The sequence below is a fragment of the Cupressus sempervirens genome, chromosome 9 (assembly GCF_028749045.1).
Source record: "Cupressus sempervirens isolate cs-2001-9-10 chromosome 9, ASM2874904v1, whole genome shotgun sequence".
NCBI lineage: Eukaryota > Viridiplantae > Streptophyta > Pinopsida > Cupressales > Cupressaceae > Cupressus > Cupressus sempervirens.
Genome location: NC_143126.1, coordinates 410042832 through 410056044, shown reverse-complemented (window position 1 = coordinate 410056044; position 13213 = coordinate 410042832).

Sequence of the window (13213 nt, the reverse complement as noted above, 5' to 3'; positions counted from 1 at the left end):
CTAGCCATCCCCCACACGTAACATCCCAAACTGCCAACTATATAGTCAGAGTTGTCTTATGAGGGTGTCACTACTAAAACGTAATAACACCATAAGAACAAGAACATCTAACATGATAACCAAAAAGCAATAGTTACTCCAACTAAATAAATCACATCATCTAATCATATGCTAAACATCATAATATAGGAATGTGTCAAATAAACTAACATCATCTAAATATGATCTCCAAGCATTCCAATGAAAGCATAAATCACAAGGAAGCGTACTCCAGAATATCAAATATACCAAGTGAACATCAAAGCACCGATCGCACTGGAACAATAGACCGTATCTATACATCAGTCCCTAGTAGTGGTATAGGTAACTATGCCTCCCAACCATGTGAAACTCATAGCTCCACTCCTATCGTGCTAATGGAGATAATGATCCAACTATAGACACATAAAATAGACATCCATGGATAACACTCACGCTAGATAGTAAGATGAATGAAACCAAGATTATGAGACAATGCAAGTATTATAGGTCCTGGTCAAACACTCAATGGGTAACTATGTAGGGACTCACTGCATGGAGAGTCGCTTGACATCTAAAAGCCCAAGCTAGATATCATGTAGTTCAACTTCCCAACTTAACGCTCTCGCACTGTGTCCTCAAACCTAATAAAGTGCTCACACATTTTATCATCTTAAGTTTTATTACCACCTAGTATTTTGTTTAGCTATCACTTAATTAAAACTTTTTCACACCAACCATCGAGAAATAGTCACTGAGTTGCAGAAATAGAAGCCCCCTCCATGGTGCTACCCTACCCTACCCATGCTCATCCAATTATGAGTGCCCATAGGCATGCATATTCCCAACCCAACCCCAAATGATCACAACTCCTAGAAATACCACAGAAGATCGAGCCTTGCAAGTCACCCGATAAATGCACGTGCATGTGCTTGTGTGTGGCGCACCACCATCATGAAGATCATACACAAGGGTTGGATGAGAACACAAGCAAAATCACACTCAACCAAAAACAAGCTCAAAGGATGGATATGGCACACATCCCAATGTAAAAATGGTCTAACTGATAGCCTATAGATGAATCAAGTCCACAACCAACATTATGCCAAGAAAACTTGAGAAAATTGGGCGACACACAAATCAAGGTAAAAACCCCAAAACTCAAAAACTTCAAAAATAAAACCCATTTTGTCTTTGGGCACAAAAGCCATGAAAATCCAATAATATTTAGGTTTAGACATCGTATGCAAAAAAGGCCAGCATAATGGTGTGAAACCCCAAACCCTCATTCCAAAAACTAGGAAAAAGTTCATACCTGACCAACCGTGCAGAACCAACAATTTAAAACCAAGGGGAACACTAGTTCTAAGCCTCCTGACATACAACTACCAAAAACAAAAGTAGAAATGGAGATGAAATACAAAAATGGGAGAGCCCTACCTGACAACCAAAAGGGCTAAAATAGGGATTAACTATATAAAATAAATATCCTGTAGAAGCTGCCGAAAGTTACGACAAAATAAGGTCTCCCTGAGCTGGATCCAATGAGACTAACCTCGTGAAGATCCCATGACCATAGCTCTCACAATGAATAGAAACACAATCCTTCAAAAGAGGATTTTGGAAAAATCTTTCAAATTTCTAATTTGCAAAAGTGAGGAGTGAGGAATTAATTTCCTCTTTGGATACTTATTCACTTTTCGAGTGAATGATTGATTAGGGAAAATAGCTAGGTAGCCTAGTTAAATCTTGAATCAACCCAAATGAAAACAGGCTATTCCAAGTATTTGGAATTCATCTATGGAAAAGCTACCATAAATTAAAATTAATTAAAATAAAGCCCAAAATCACAAAAATTTCCTTAACAACTTTTGCGACAATGTGAACCTCTAAATGTACAGACACATTCACAAGTATAGTCACATAATGCAAATGATTCTAGGTTTATCAAACCATTGGAAGGTTTAATTTAAACATTTAAATAAGATACGTTGACCATACAAGGTTGACATTGGTAAATATGAATAGATGAATCACTAACTCCATGTGCCACTACCAGGGATATAACTGTTGCACACTAAAACACATGATCAAGTGCAATTGCATATAATAACATAGCCGAAGCAATAAATGCATTAAATACCTAATTTAACCATTTATTCAATTATATCAAAATAATCCATTTACATCACTCATGCTCACATAAAGTATAACAAAGCAATATTGAAGTAAATCACCATAGTATTAAATCCACCTCTAACATGATCAGAGATATGTCCAAATATCGGATAACTAGATATCATTGTAAATGTACTGCCATATCAAAATGACATCATCATGCAAATATGATCAACTAAAAAACATAGCAATCTACCATCTATGATATTGAAATAAAAGTATAACATCCGACCCTCAGGTCATCTCAAATATAAAAATAACATGAGTAACAAGTATCTCTTAGATCAAAATAAACAAGGTATAGACTGCAAACATGAGAGGCACTACATCCTCCCCCACTAGGCATAGGCTTACTCCTGGAAGCTTGCAAAAAGATAGGGGTACGAGTCTCTCAATCGTGTAGCATCTTTCCAAGAAGCAGAGGTCTCATTGCCCGAGTCCCATTGGACCCTTACCTTCTTTATGTCCCGACCTCTCAAAGTTAGTTTCTGATGTTGAAGGATATGAATGAGCTCCAAAGAAAGATGTTCGTCCTCCACCTATAAAGCATACCAATCAAGAACATGGGTCACATTGGAAATATACTGTCTCAAAACATCATGGATGCATGATAGGCTAGGTGGCAACCCTAGTCGATAAGCAATAGGACCAATCCTCTTAAGGATCTCAAATGGTTTGACAAAATGTGATGCCAACTTAGAGCCTTTCCAATAATAGATGGGGCTCTTCCTCAAATTCACTCTCAAAAACACCCTATCACTAATAGAATAGTGACAATCCAACCTATGGGCATCTGCATACTTCTTCTACCTGTCTTGAGCAATAACCAAATACTCTCTAATACGAACAACCTGCTACTCCATACCCTGAAGCATCTCTGGACCTAGAAGTACATGATCCTCCAAACGATCCCAACTCAAAGGGGTACGACACAATCTATTGTACAAGGCATAAAAGGATGACATACCAAGAGAACTATGATACCCATTATTATAAGCAAACTCAACAAGGTATAAATAAACCCCCCACTTCACCTTTCTATCCATCACATACATGTGAAGCATATCTTCTAGAACCTAGTTCACTCTCTCCATTTGACCATCGGTCTTTAGGTGATAAGCTAAACTAAAATCGAGTTGCATGCCCAAAGCATGCTAGAGAGACATCTACAGTGCAAAAGTAAATACTGGATCTCTATTTGAAATAATCTGACAAGGGATCCCATGCAAATGAACAATATCCTCCAAGAAAACATGCACTACAGAAGAAGTTGTGTAGGATGTTCTCATGGGTGAAAAATGTACTACCTTGGATAACTTGTCCACTATCACCATGATATAATCATGTCATCATGATGAGATAGGAAACCCCATGATGAAATCAATAGATATCATGTCCCATTTCGAAGCTCGAATGGCATGTGGGTGCAATAGACTCATCGGATGTTGATGCTCTACCTTCACTGTTTGGCACTTAAGACATCGAGCAACAAAATTAGCAATATCGCGTCTCATCCCTGCCCAAAAGTAAAACTATTTAAGATTGGCATGCATCTTCTGGACGCTGGGATGTGTGGAATATGATGACTAATGTGCTTTTGAAAAACTCAAGGTATGAAGATCACCTGACATTGGTATATAGATACACCCCAAGTGTCACAATAGTCCATTGGACTCAAAAAAATAACCTATAAATCTACCCTCTAGGGTACGCCCAAACTCGATCTCTGCCCTCACCTCCTAATACCATGTGTTACTAGGAAAAGTCTCCAAGATATGGCCTCACAAATCCACTCCCAATGAAAAGACTGATATCTTATGTCGCCTCCTACTCAAGGAGTCCGCGATGACATTTTCCTTCCCTTTAATGTAGTGAAGATCAAAGTCATATTCACATGGGAACTCCATCCAGCAACGTTGTTGTGCATTTAGGTTTGGTTGAGTAAAGATATAATGCAAGCTTCTATGATTGCTATGTAAATAAAACCAGTGTCCCAAAAGGAAATATCTCCAATGAACAAGAGCATGCACCACGACCGCAAGTTCCAAATCATGAGTGGGGTAGTTGAGATCATGGTCCTTGAGTTTTCTAGACTCGTATGTGATCACTCGACCATCTTGCATCAAAACCACACCCACACCTTCCAACAAAGCATTTGTGCAAACCATTAAGTCACCTATAGGAGCAGGCACTACAAGGATTGGTGCACTGGTCAAACACTCCTTAAGAGCAATAAAAGTTGTCTCACATTGATTTGACCAAACATACTTCTTCCCTTTTTACTGAAGAGAAGTAATGGGATGAGCCACATGTGAGAAATATTTCATGAAGTGATAGTAATAACCCTCTAATCCCATGAAACTACGAACCTCTGAGACATTAGTGGGTACCGACCAATCCATGATAGCTCGAATGACATTGGTAAATACAAATAGCTAAATCACTAACTCAATGTGCCACTGCCAGGGATATAACTCTTGCACACTAGAACACATGATCAAGTGCAATTACATATAATAACATAGTTGAAGCAATAAATGCATTAAATACCTAATTTAACCATTTATTCAATTATACCGAACTAATCCATTTACATCACTCATGCTCACATAAAGCATAACAAAGAAATAATGAAGTAAATCACCATAGTATTAAATCCACCTCTAACATGATCAGATATGTCCAAATACCGAATAACCAGAGGTCATCGTAATGTATTGCCATCTCAAAATGGCATCATTGTGCAAATATGATCAACTGAATAGCATAGTAATGTACCATCTATGATACTAAAATCAAAGTGTAACATTTGACCCTCAGGTTATCTCAAATGTAAAAATAACATGAGTCACAATTATCTCTTGGATCAAAATAAACAAGGTACAGACTGCAAACACGAGAGGCAATACAAAAATGGAGATCTGAAATGGCAAAAATAATTGTATTTTTTATTAGATTATCTTATTGTTACTCTCTAATCATTGTTATAAAAAATCTCTTAACCAAGTGAAATTAATAGTCTAATTTGTAAATACATTTGTATGGTCACATTCCTTTGAATGTTTGTAAGTCCTTTAGAGAAGGCCACTCATATTGAGGAGTGATAAGGTCTAGATGATCTTTGGTATAAATCCTCTAACTAGGTATATTAACAATGTGTATATAACCTTTAACAAGGTTGGCTTCTAACAAAGCTCACTTCAAAAGAGTGAAAATTTTGGACTATCGGTTACCGAGTGGTTTTTCCTTTTATAGGGTTTCCGCATTAAAATACTTGTATCAAAATGTGTGGATGTTGATTGAGTTGCATTTTTATTATTTCATGTTACAACTTGGTATATATACATGAAGTTTACTCTGATACTTGGTATATAAATTTAATAATTTTACTGTAAAGATTGATTTAAAAATATTGTGAAGTTTGATCTATTTACTAAGCTTGTGAATTGAAAGTTAAAAGTGTTAAGTTGCTAAAAAATGTTGTAACCAACCCCCCCCCCCGCCCCCTACCCCTCAGTTATTTAACAAACAAACTTTTCACATGGGATACTATTGGAAAATGATTAAACAAGACTCATTTGCTTTTGTCAAAAAGTGTCAACAATGTCATCATCATAACAATCTTATGCATGCTCTTTCTTTTGCACTAGGTTCACAAGTTCCACCATGGCCTTTTAGCATATGGGGATTTGGTCTCATAGGTAAGAATTCTCCCCCTTCTTCTCAACGAATAAGAATCATTTTCTTTTGTCAACATAATAACAATCTTATTCATGCTCTTTGCTTTTGCACTACATTCACAAGTTCCACCATGGAATTTTAGCATATGGGGATTTGATATCACGGGTAAGGTCCCCCCTCCCCTTCTTCTTATTGAGGATGAACATACATCCTTATGACTACATACTACTTTACTAAGTGGATTGAAGTTGTCCCTCTTTACTGGACTATAACAAAAGTTGTTTGTGATTTCATTCTTCAAAATATCATCAATTGATTAAGTATTTCTATGGTGATTATTTATGATACTGGAACTCAATTTAAAAATAAGGAAGTAAAAGGTTTCTTGGGAAAACATTGTATTCATCAACAATTTTCTACTCCCTATTTTTCTCAGTCTAATGGTCAAGATGAAGCTTCTAATAAAGTTATTGAGTAGATATTTCAAAAGATAATTGACAAAGAAGCTAAGAATTGGCATACACATTTAACCTATACTTTGTGGGTTTATAGAACTAGTGTCTAAACCATGACTAGAACATCTCCTTATAACTTAGTTTATGGGGTAGATGTGGTTATGTATTTAGAATTAAATATTCCTTCTTTGAGAGTTTCTTTCAAGGATATAATTGACAAGAATAATTTTAGAGAACAACATTTTCAAGAGCTTGAAATGTTGGATGAGCAACATATCAATGCTTTGGAACATATTATTGCTTATCTCAACATTCTCAATAAAAGGTACAATGGTAAAGTGATTGAATAGTCCTTTTTAGTGGGTGATTTAGTTCTTTATGAGAATCAGATGAATGTAAATGCCTTGCCTGATGAAAAAGGGAAGTTTAGTCCTAACTAATTAGGTCCTTATGTTGTTACAGAAATATATCAATTAGGTGTTTATAAAGTTTTTCATATGAATGGTGTTCATGTTAAGGAACCTATTAATATTATGCATTTACATTGTTATTATGTTTAAATTGTTTCTTCATCCTTACCTTGTATGCTTGCATTTTACCCTTTTGATTATTGTTTATACTTTCTCAAATAAGATGGAAAAATGTTAGGTGCATGCTCTTTTCTTATTATAACAATTCATGTTTCTTCATTTTTATGTCATTAATTATGCAATAAGATTAATCATAGAAAGAGGTAGAAAACATGAAATGTCCATCTCTCTCACACACACAAATATGTATATATATACATACATTTTTACATACATACATACATATGTATGTATGTAAAAAAATTATATATATATATATATATATATATGTATGTATGTATGTATGTATGTATGTATGTATGTATGTATGTATGTATATCTATGTATGTATGTATGTATACATATCTATGTATGTATACATACATATACGTATGTATCTATACATAGATATATGTATACACACACACACACACACACACACACACAAATACATATATATAGTGGTGGGGCTCACCTCTCTCCCTATCATTCACTCCTCTCCCCCCTACTATAAGTAGAAGGGGGTGGGGTCTCTGGCTAGTTCCAAACCACAAGCCACTTTTCTCTCCCATCCCATCATGCATGAAAATAAACTAAGGAGAAAAGCCTACAATTATATGGGGCCCATGGTTCACGAGGAATTCTAGGTGTTCCTAAATTAAATTCCCAACCACACTAGTAGAAAAAAGGGGTGAATAGTTGATGCAGGATCATCTTGGGTTTGCTCGGTGACTACTTTGGAGTTCATGGGAGGAGGCTTAGTATTTAATTTGGATGGTTCTTGGACTGGTACTTAGTCAAAGGAGTGGTGCTCGGTCACTATTGGGTTTGGTGTTGGCCGAGTAGCTCAGTCTTTGAAGGGAGCTCGACATACACTATGGAGCTCGGCATGGTTTGGGAGCTTAGCATGCTTGTGGGAGCTTGACAATGCTTGAGATTTTGTTGACATTTGGTAATGTATTGGTGTTGACTAAAGTTCTTTATGCATTTAATGCATGTAGTGTTTGGTTGTGATGTGGATCGATCTGGAAGTTTGTGTGGACCTATGTGTGGTCTTGGTTATCTCTCCTAAGTATTTTGTGTTGTTATCACGTGTTAATTGTAGGTTAATGCAAGGGTTAACATTTTTTGTATTTAATGTTTGTTGTAAGCTAACTTGTGGCTTAAATATGCATTTAATGCAAGGGGTTTATTTAATTTATAATTGCTAGGCTGACTTGTGGCTTAGTTGGGTATAAGTAAGGGGTCTTGTGGAGTCTTTAGGCATTCATTTTATGGAGTGATTCATTCATTTAGAGGAGTGAGTCTGGAGAGTAGCTGAAGAGCGAGTTTTCCTGTGTTTGTGGATAGGGCGTCGAATGTGAGGTAGTTTACAACAAGATTGTTGTGGAGTTGCGAGTTTGTGAGAAGGACTAGTGGCTGTGGTTTAGAAACACAGAGGTTTCTTGGTGGCTTGCGAGCACAAGTTGAGTTCTTTGAGGTTTCTACCAGATTGTTGTTTTGTTATAGATCTGGACTAGCTCGGGTTTGGATTAGATCTTGAGGGATTTTGCAGAAAACTATTTTGTAATTTGTTGTTGTATTTGGCTCTAACTTGGAAGGCCTTACAACTAGGCATATTGCATGTAAAAAGTTATTTTATAAATAAAGAGTTGTGATTTGCTATCAAATCTTTCATTTGTGTTCCATTGTTGTTGTGTTTCTGTTGCATGGTTATTTGTTGGGGGCTAGGACATCTCCTTTGGGATTCTTCGGCCTTGCACTACATCAATAGTAGGGTTGATTGGAGAACCTTCATGCATGTAGGGGGGCCTCACTTGAATGATGTTGTACAAAGAAGGCACTATACAAAATGTGCCCAATATCAAAATGGTACATCATGGATCATCCATAGAATGAAAAGATCTAGATCTCTCTAATCTATGATAGGATGAGGGAGTTTCTCTCTAGGTAGTCAAGGTATATGAATGACTCCTATAAGTGCTCCTTTCTGATCGACTATGAGATCTATGACAATACTCCTATAGCTCACATCCTACCACTCTAGCCTTTCCTTTATCAATTGTAGCTCCACTGCTATGGGAATGAAGATATCTTGATGTCTCTTCATATTTTGTGTACTCTCATAAAGATAATCAAGGAAGTGGAAGGAATCTTCTTATATACAACCATATCTATTAATACATCCATCATAAAGACCTCCACTCCTTTGTGCTAGTTGCATGTAAAATTTATAGCATATATCATATTCTATATTCATATATTTTATTCATCAATTAAATTTATCTTAAGCATTCTCATACATGGATCTACCTTGCATAACCCAAGATCTATGTCTCAAGGATGTACATTGGGTGGCGGGTGACTAGACTCTCCTTACTCTGTCTCTCTAGTCTAAAGTGGGGGCATCTTAGTCTGAGATCATGTTGCTCAAGATTGTAGTGGTCTAGAAACTACATAGGGATATGGTGGCTCATCTACTATCCCTCCTATCATTGGTACATTCCTCTATCCACATACCATCTCTGCCAAGTGGTACCTCCTCTTCTGTCTCCTCAACTCCTCACTACACTCTGAAGTATGGTCCAAAATATCCCATTGAATAGTCATTTGGGAACAATGGTTTAATGCGTTGTATACTGATATATAGTAGGTCGCCCCTTAAGTCTCTTCCATCCTCAACTATAGTAGGGACCTCTGTATTATTTGGGCTCTCTATATCTATCAAATCTATATTATCAATAGTAAGTTAGGGTTTGGTCCTAAGGCTCAATTTGTACCTCCTCCTTCATGTAGGGGTATAGATGTTGGGGGACCCTACTGAAGACCAAACTATCACATCACCGTATCGTAGTAGTAGGACACCACTATATAATCATGTCTACCCAATAATAGCCTCTATCTTTGCATCCACCTTAGCTATACCATTGAGTTTGTCCATGTTACCATGTGATGATAGGGCCTCCATATCACTTATGTACCTTCTAGCCAGTCAAAATTGACTATCTAGTATAGTACATCTCCAAACTACCATGCAAAGCCTAGTGTGTAAGAAAACACTCTTGGTGACTCGGTTGGTATACATGTAGGACTCCATATAGGTCTAGTGCATATAAAGTGCTCGAAGGCCCACACTTATAACATTATGTACATGGTGAAGCTGCATCAATGGTACCTCATGAACTTCTCAAGCTCATACTATAGGTGTGCAAGCATGCTCTATCCTTACATGTAGACTCTCAAACCTCTCTCCATATGTCAAATAATATGTGTCAGAGGCGTAGAGGATGTATTGCCCTTTACATCATGCACCACTACTCTAGTGACAACACAAAGAATGATCCTCTTAAGCAAGGGAGTTTGTCCTAGTATAATTCCCTTTACGTGAACTTGATTGGGTCTCTCTCTCTCTCTCTCTCTCTCTCTCTCTCTCTCTCTCTCGATGTATTATATCCCTATGTAGTAATCAAAATCTACTCTGATCTCATCTAATGACTGGTTGACTCATGGTCCAACCGTCAGTCTATGGACTAGAAGTGTAAGATATGATATACATTCTCTAGTGTTAGTGTCATCTCGCCAACTAGTAGATAGAATGAGTATGTATCCTTATTCCATCTCTCCATTAAGGCTAGAAGTATAGCTTGGTGAAATCCAATGTGATGTAATTGGGCTGCTAAGTAGAGACTTTTACCTCTCAAGATCTATGTCTCCTCTATGCTTAGCTCTCCTATATGTTCCTCAATGTCTAACATTACATTCAACATATAGTTCTCTCATGTCACCCATAGCTCCTATATAAAGAAAATGATGGATTTTGAATCAGTGTACAACATCCAAACATCAACAAATAGAATCTATATCTACATTCTAGCCTATCTTAGGAGTAGGTTGACCTCTCAAGAATAGATTGACCTCATAGGAAACATGTTGACTTCCCTAGGACTAGGTCAAAATGACCTTTAGAGTACAATAATAGCCCTAGGATTAGGTTAACATGCCCTACAAATAGGTCAAATTCCTAGGAAAAGGTTGACCTTCTAGTCTAAGCACTTAAAAAACCTACCTACAACATGCAAAATCATTATTGATGATCTATAGAAAGTAGAAATGTGAAAGTAATACATAAAGAAAAAAACATGAGGATTAATACTTGCCTCCTCAAGGTCGGTACCCTCTATGATAGCTTGTTGTAGCACCTTCATCAAGGTCAACAAAAGATCCTCTCTCTCTGACATCTTGCTTCTCCTTCTCTTTCGCCTTCAATCATAATGTCATAATTGAATTTCAAAAAGGTAACTTCACTTTATATATGTCTTTAAGTTAGGTTACTGTTTGATTTTTTTTTTTAACATTTAAAATTACTATTAATACCTCTTTTCACCTTTTTAATCATATCTTGAGCTTGGTAAATTTGATTTGCACATCATCATAGGCATTGGAATAGTGATTTAGTTACCTTGATTTTTGAATACCTTTAAGAGAATTTTGAGTTTATCTTAAAATTATTTGAAGGCCACCTTTTATTACATCCCATATTCAGTTCATTTTTGTAAACATGATAGCCTTTTTCACCTTTTCTCAATGAGCACGTCGAAATAGGGGGGCATATAGCAACCCATGAACTTCACAATCCTTCTCTTGTAAGTCCTAGGTAATTTTGATTATCACTAACTTGTGGTTTTGAAGGGTGTGATTGCTAATGTTTTCTTGTAGGAATTGCGCATGTGGAATTGGTTAAATCCCTTTTTAAGTTAAATTTATGCTTTCCTTACTTTAGCTTACATATGCACGTAATGCCAAATATCACTAAAGCAGGGGTTAAATGAACCATCTTAAATTGGAAGCAATTTCATTTTTGACCTTTTAGCTCCTCTTTAGTGTGTTTGCATTTTATGATTGTACTTGGAGCACACACTTGCCCTCTTTTCTCTTCTTTCTCCTAAGTGAAATTGAGGTAGGACCTAATAAGTCCTCCTTGATTTCTTCTTTACTCATACACAGGCTAAGGTAGGATCTAGTTTACAAGAATCCTCCTCTTTTAGGCCTCATTTCTCAGACCTAACCTCAAATTATCAAACTCTAATTGCAAATTATACCCTCAAACTTCTACAATCCCTGATGTTGGAATAAGAAAACTTGAGAAATTGGCTTCTTGGGGAAGAGGTCGACCTTGACCTCTTATAGGACTAGGTTGACCCCAAGTCAACCTACTCCAAAATAGGTCAACCCATTTTAGAGGATCTAGTGGTTATAGGATCGAACCTCTTTTACTCCTTTAGTTAATTCCTACTCATTGCATACAACTCCCATTGGGCTAATTTTGAAAATAAATATAAAAGGACATCAATGTGAAGGAAGCAAGACATAAGCATGTGTGGACACCCTAGTCTATCATAGAGCAATTGTAAGGTGGAAACTAAGGGCTGAAGTTGATTCTTCCATTGCAAAGCAAGGTCTTCATCTTCTTTTCTTCAATCAAGCATTCAAAGCACCATATATCATCATAGAGATGCAAGGTGATCATTAATATGGTTAGATTACTTTAGCCTTGGGGGATTGGTATGATATCTACACTAATTTTTTATCTAATTTTTTCACCATCATGCTCTTTCCATACATTTACATACACATGCACACTTACATGCTAGGATTTCACTCATAGAGTAGATTCTTAGCATTTTTAGCTCTATTACATTCTAGATCTACAAATCTAGGATGGAAGTGGAAATCACAAAAGTGAGGGGTTAACTAAGGAAAACACCTTTAGAGCCACCCACACACACCAAATTTGCAACAAATTTGCAGTGTATTAAATTTGCAGCTTTGAATTCAAAAAGTACATCTCGAAACCTTTTTAGAAAAGTTTGGTCGACCTTCCTATAATGCCCTAGAAGATAGTGACCTCATGACACATGTTCCAAACACTTTTTCGCCAAGTTGACCTACTCCAAAGACCTCAACCAAAAAAATAGTTTTTTTTTTTTTTCATTTCATTTGGGACTACAGAGTCAAATTTTCAAAAAAAAGTTTGGATATATTACTTTTAGAGAAAAAAGTCACTTTTAAAGCATATTTCAAGGTGAGTCCTTCATTATCCATTTTTTCTTTTAGCATTTACTTATTACCACATCTATATTGGGCTATTTGTACACATTTGAGATCTTTAGTTGTCTTTCATATCTTCTTTATTTATATTAGATTTAAATATCACATAACATTGCATGAAAGAGGCCTTACTACTATACTTCCTTAATAAAACTTAGGTATAGTATCGGTACCCCTCATTATACTTAGGATTTTGCTAATCTA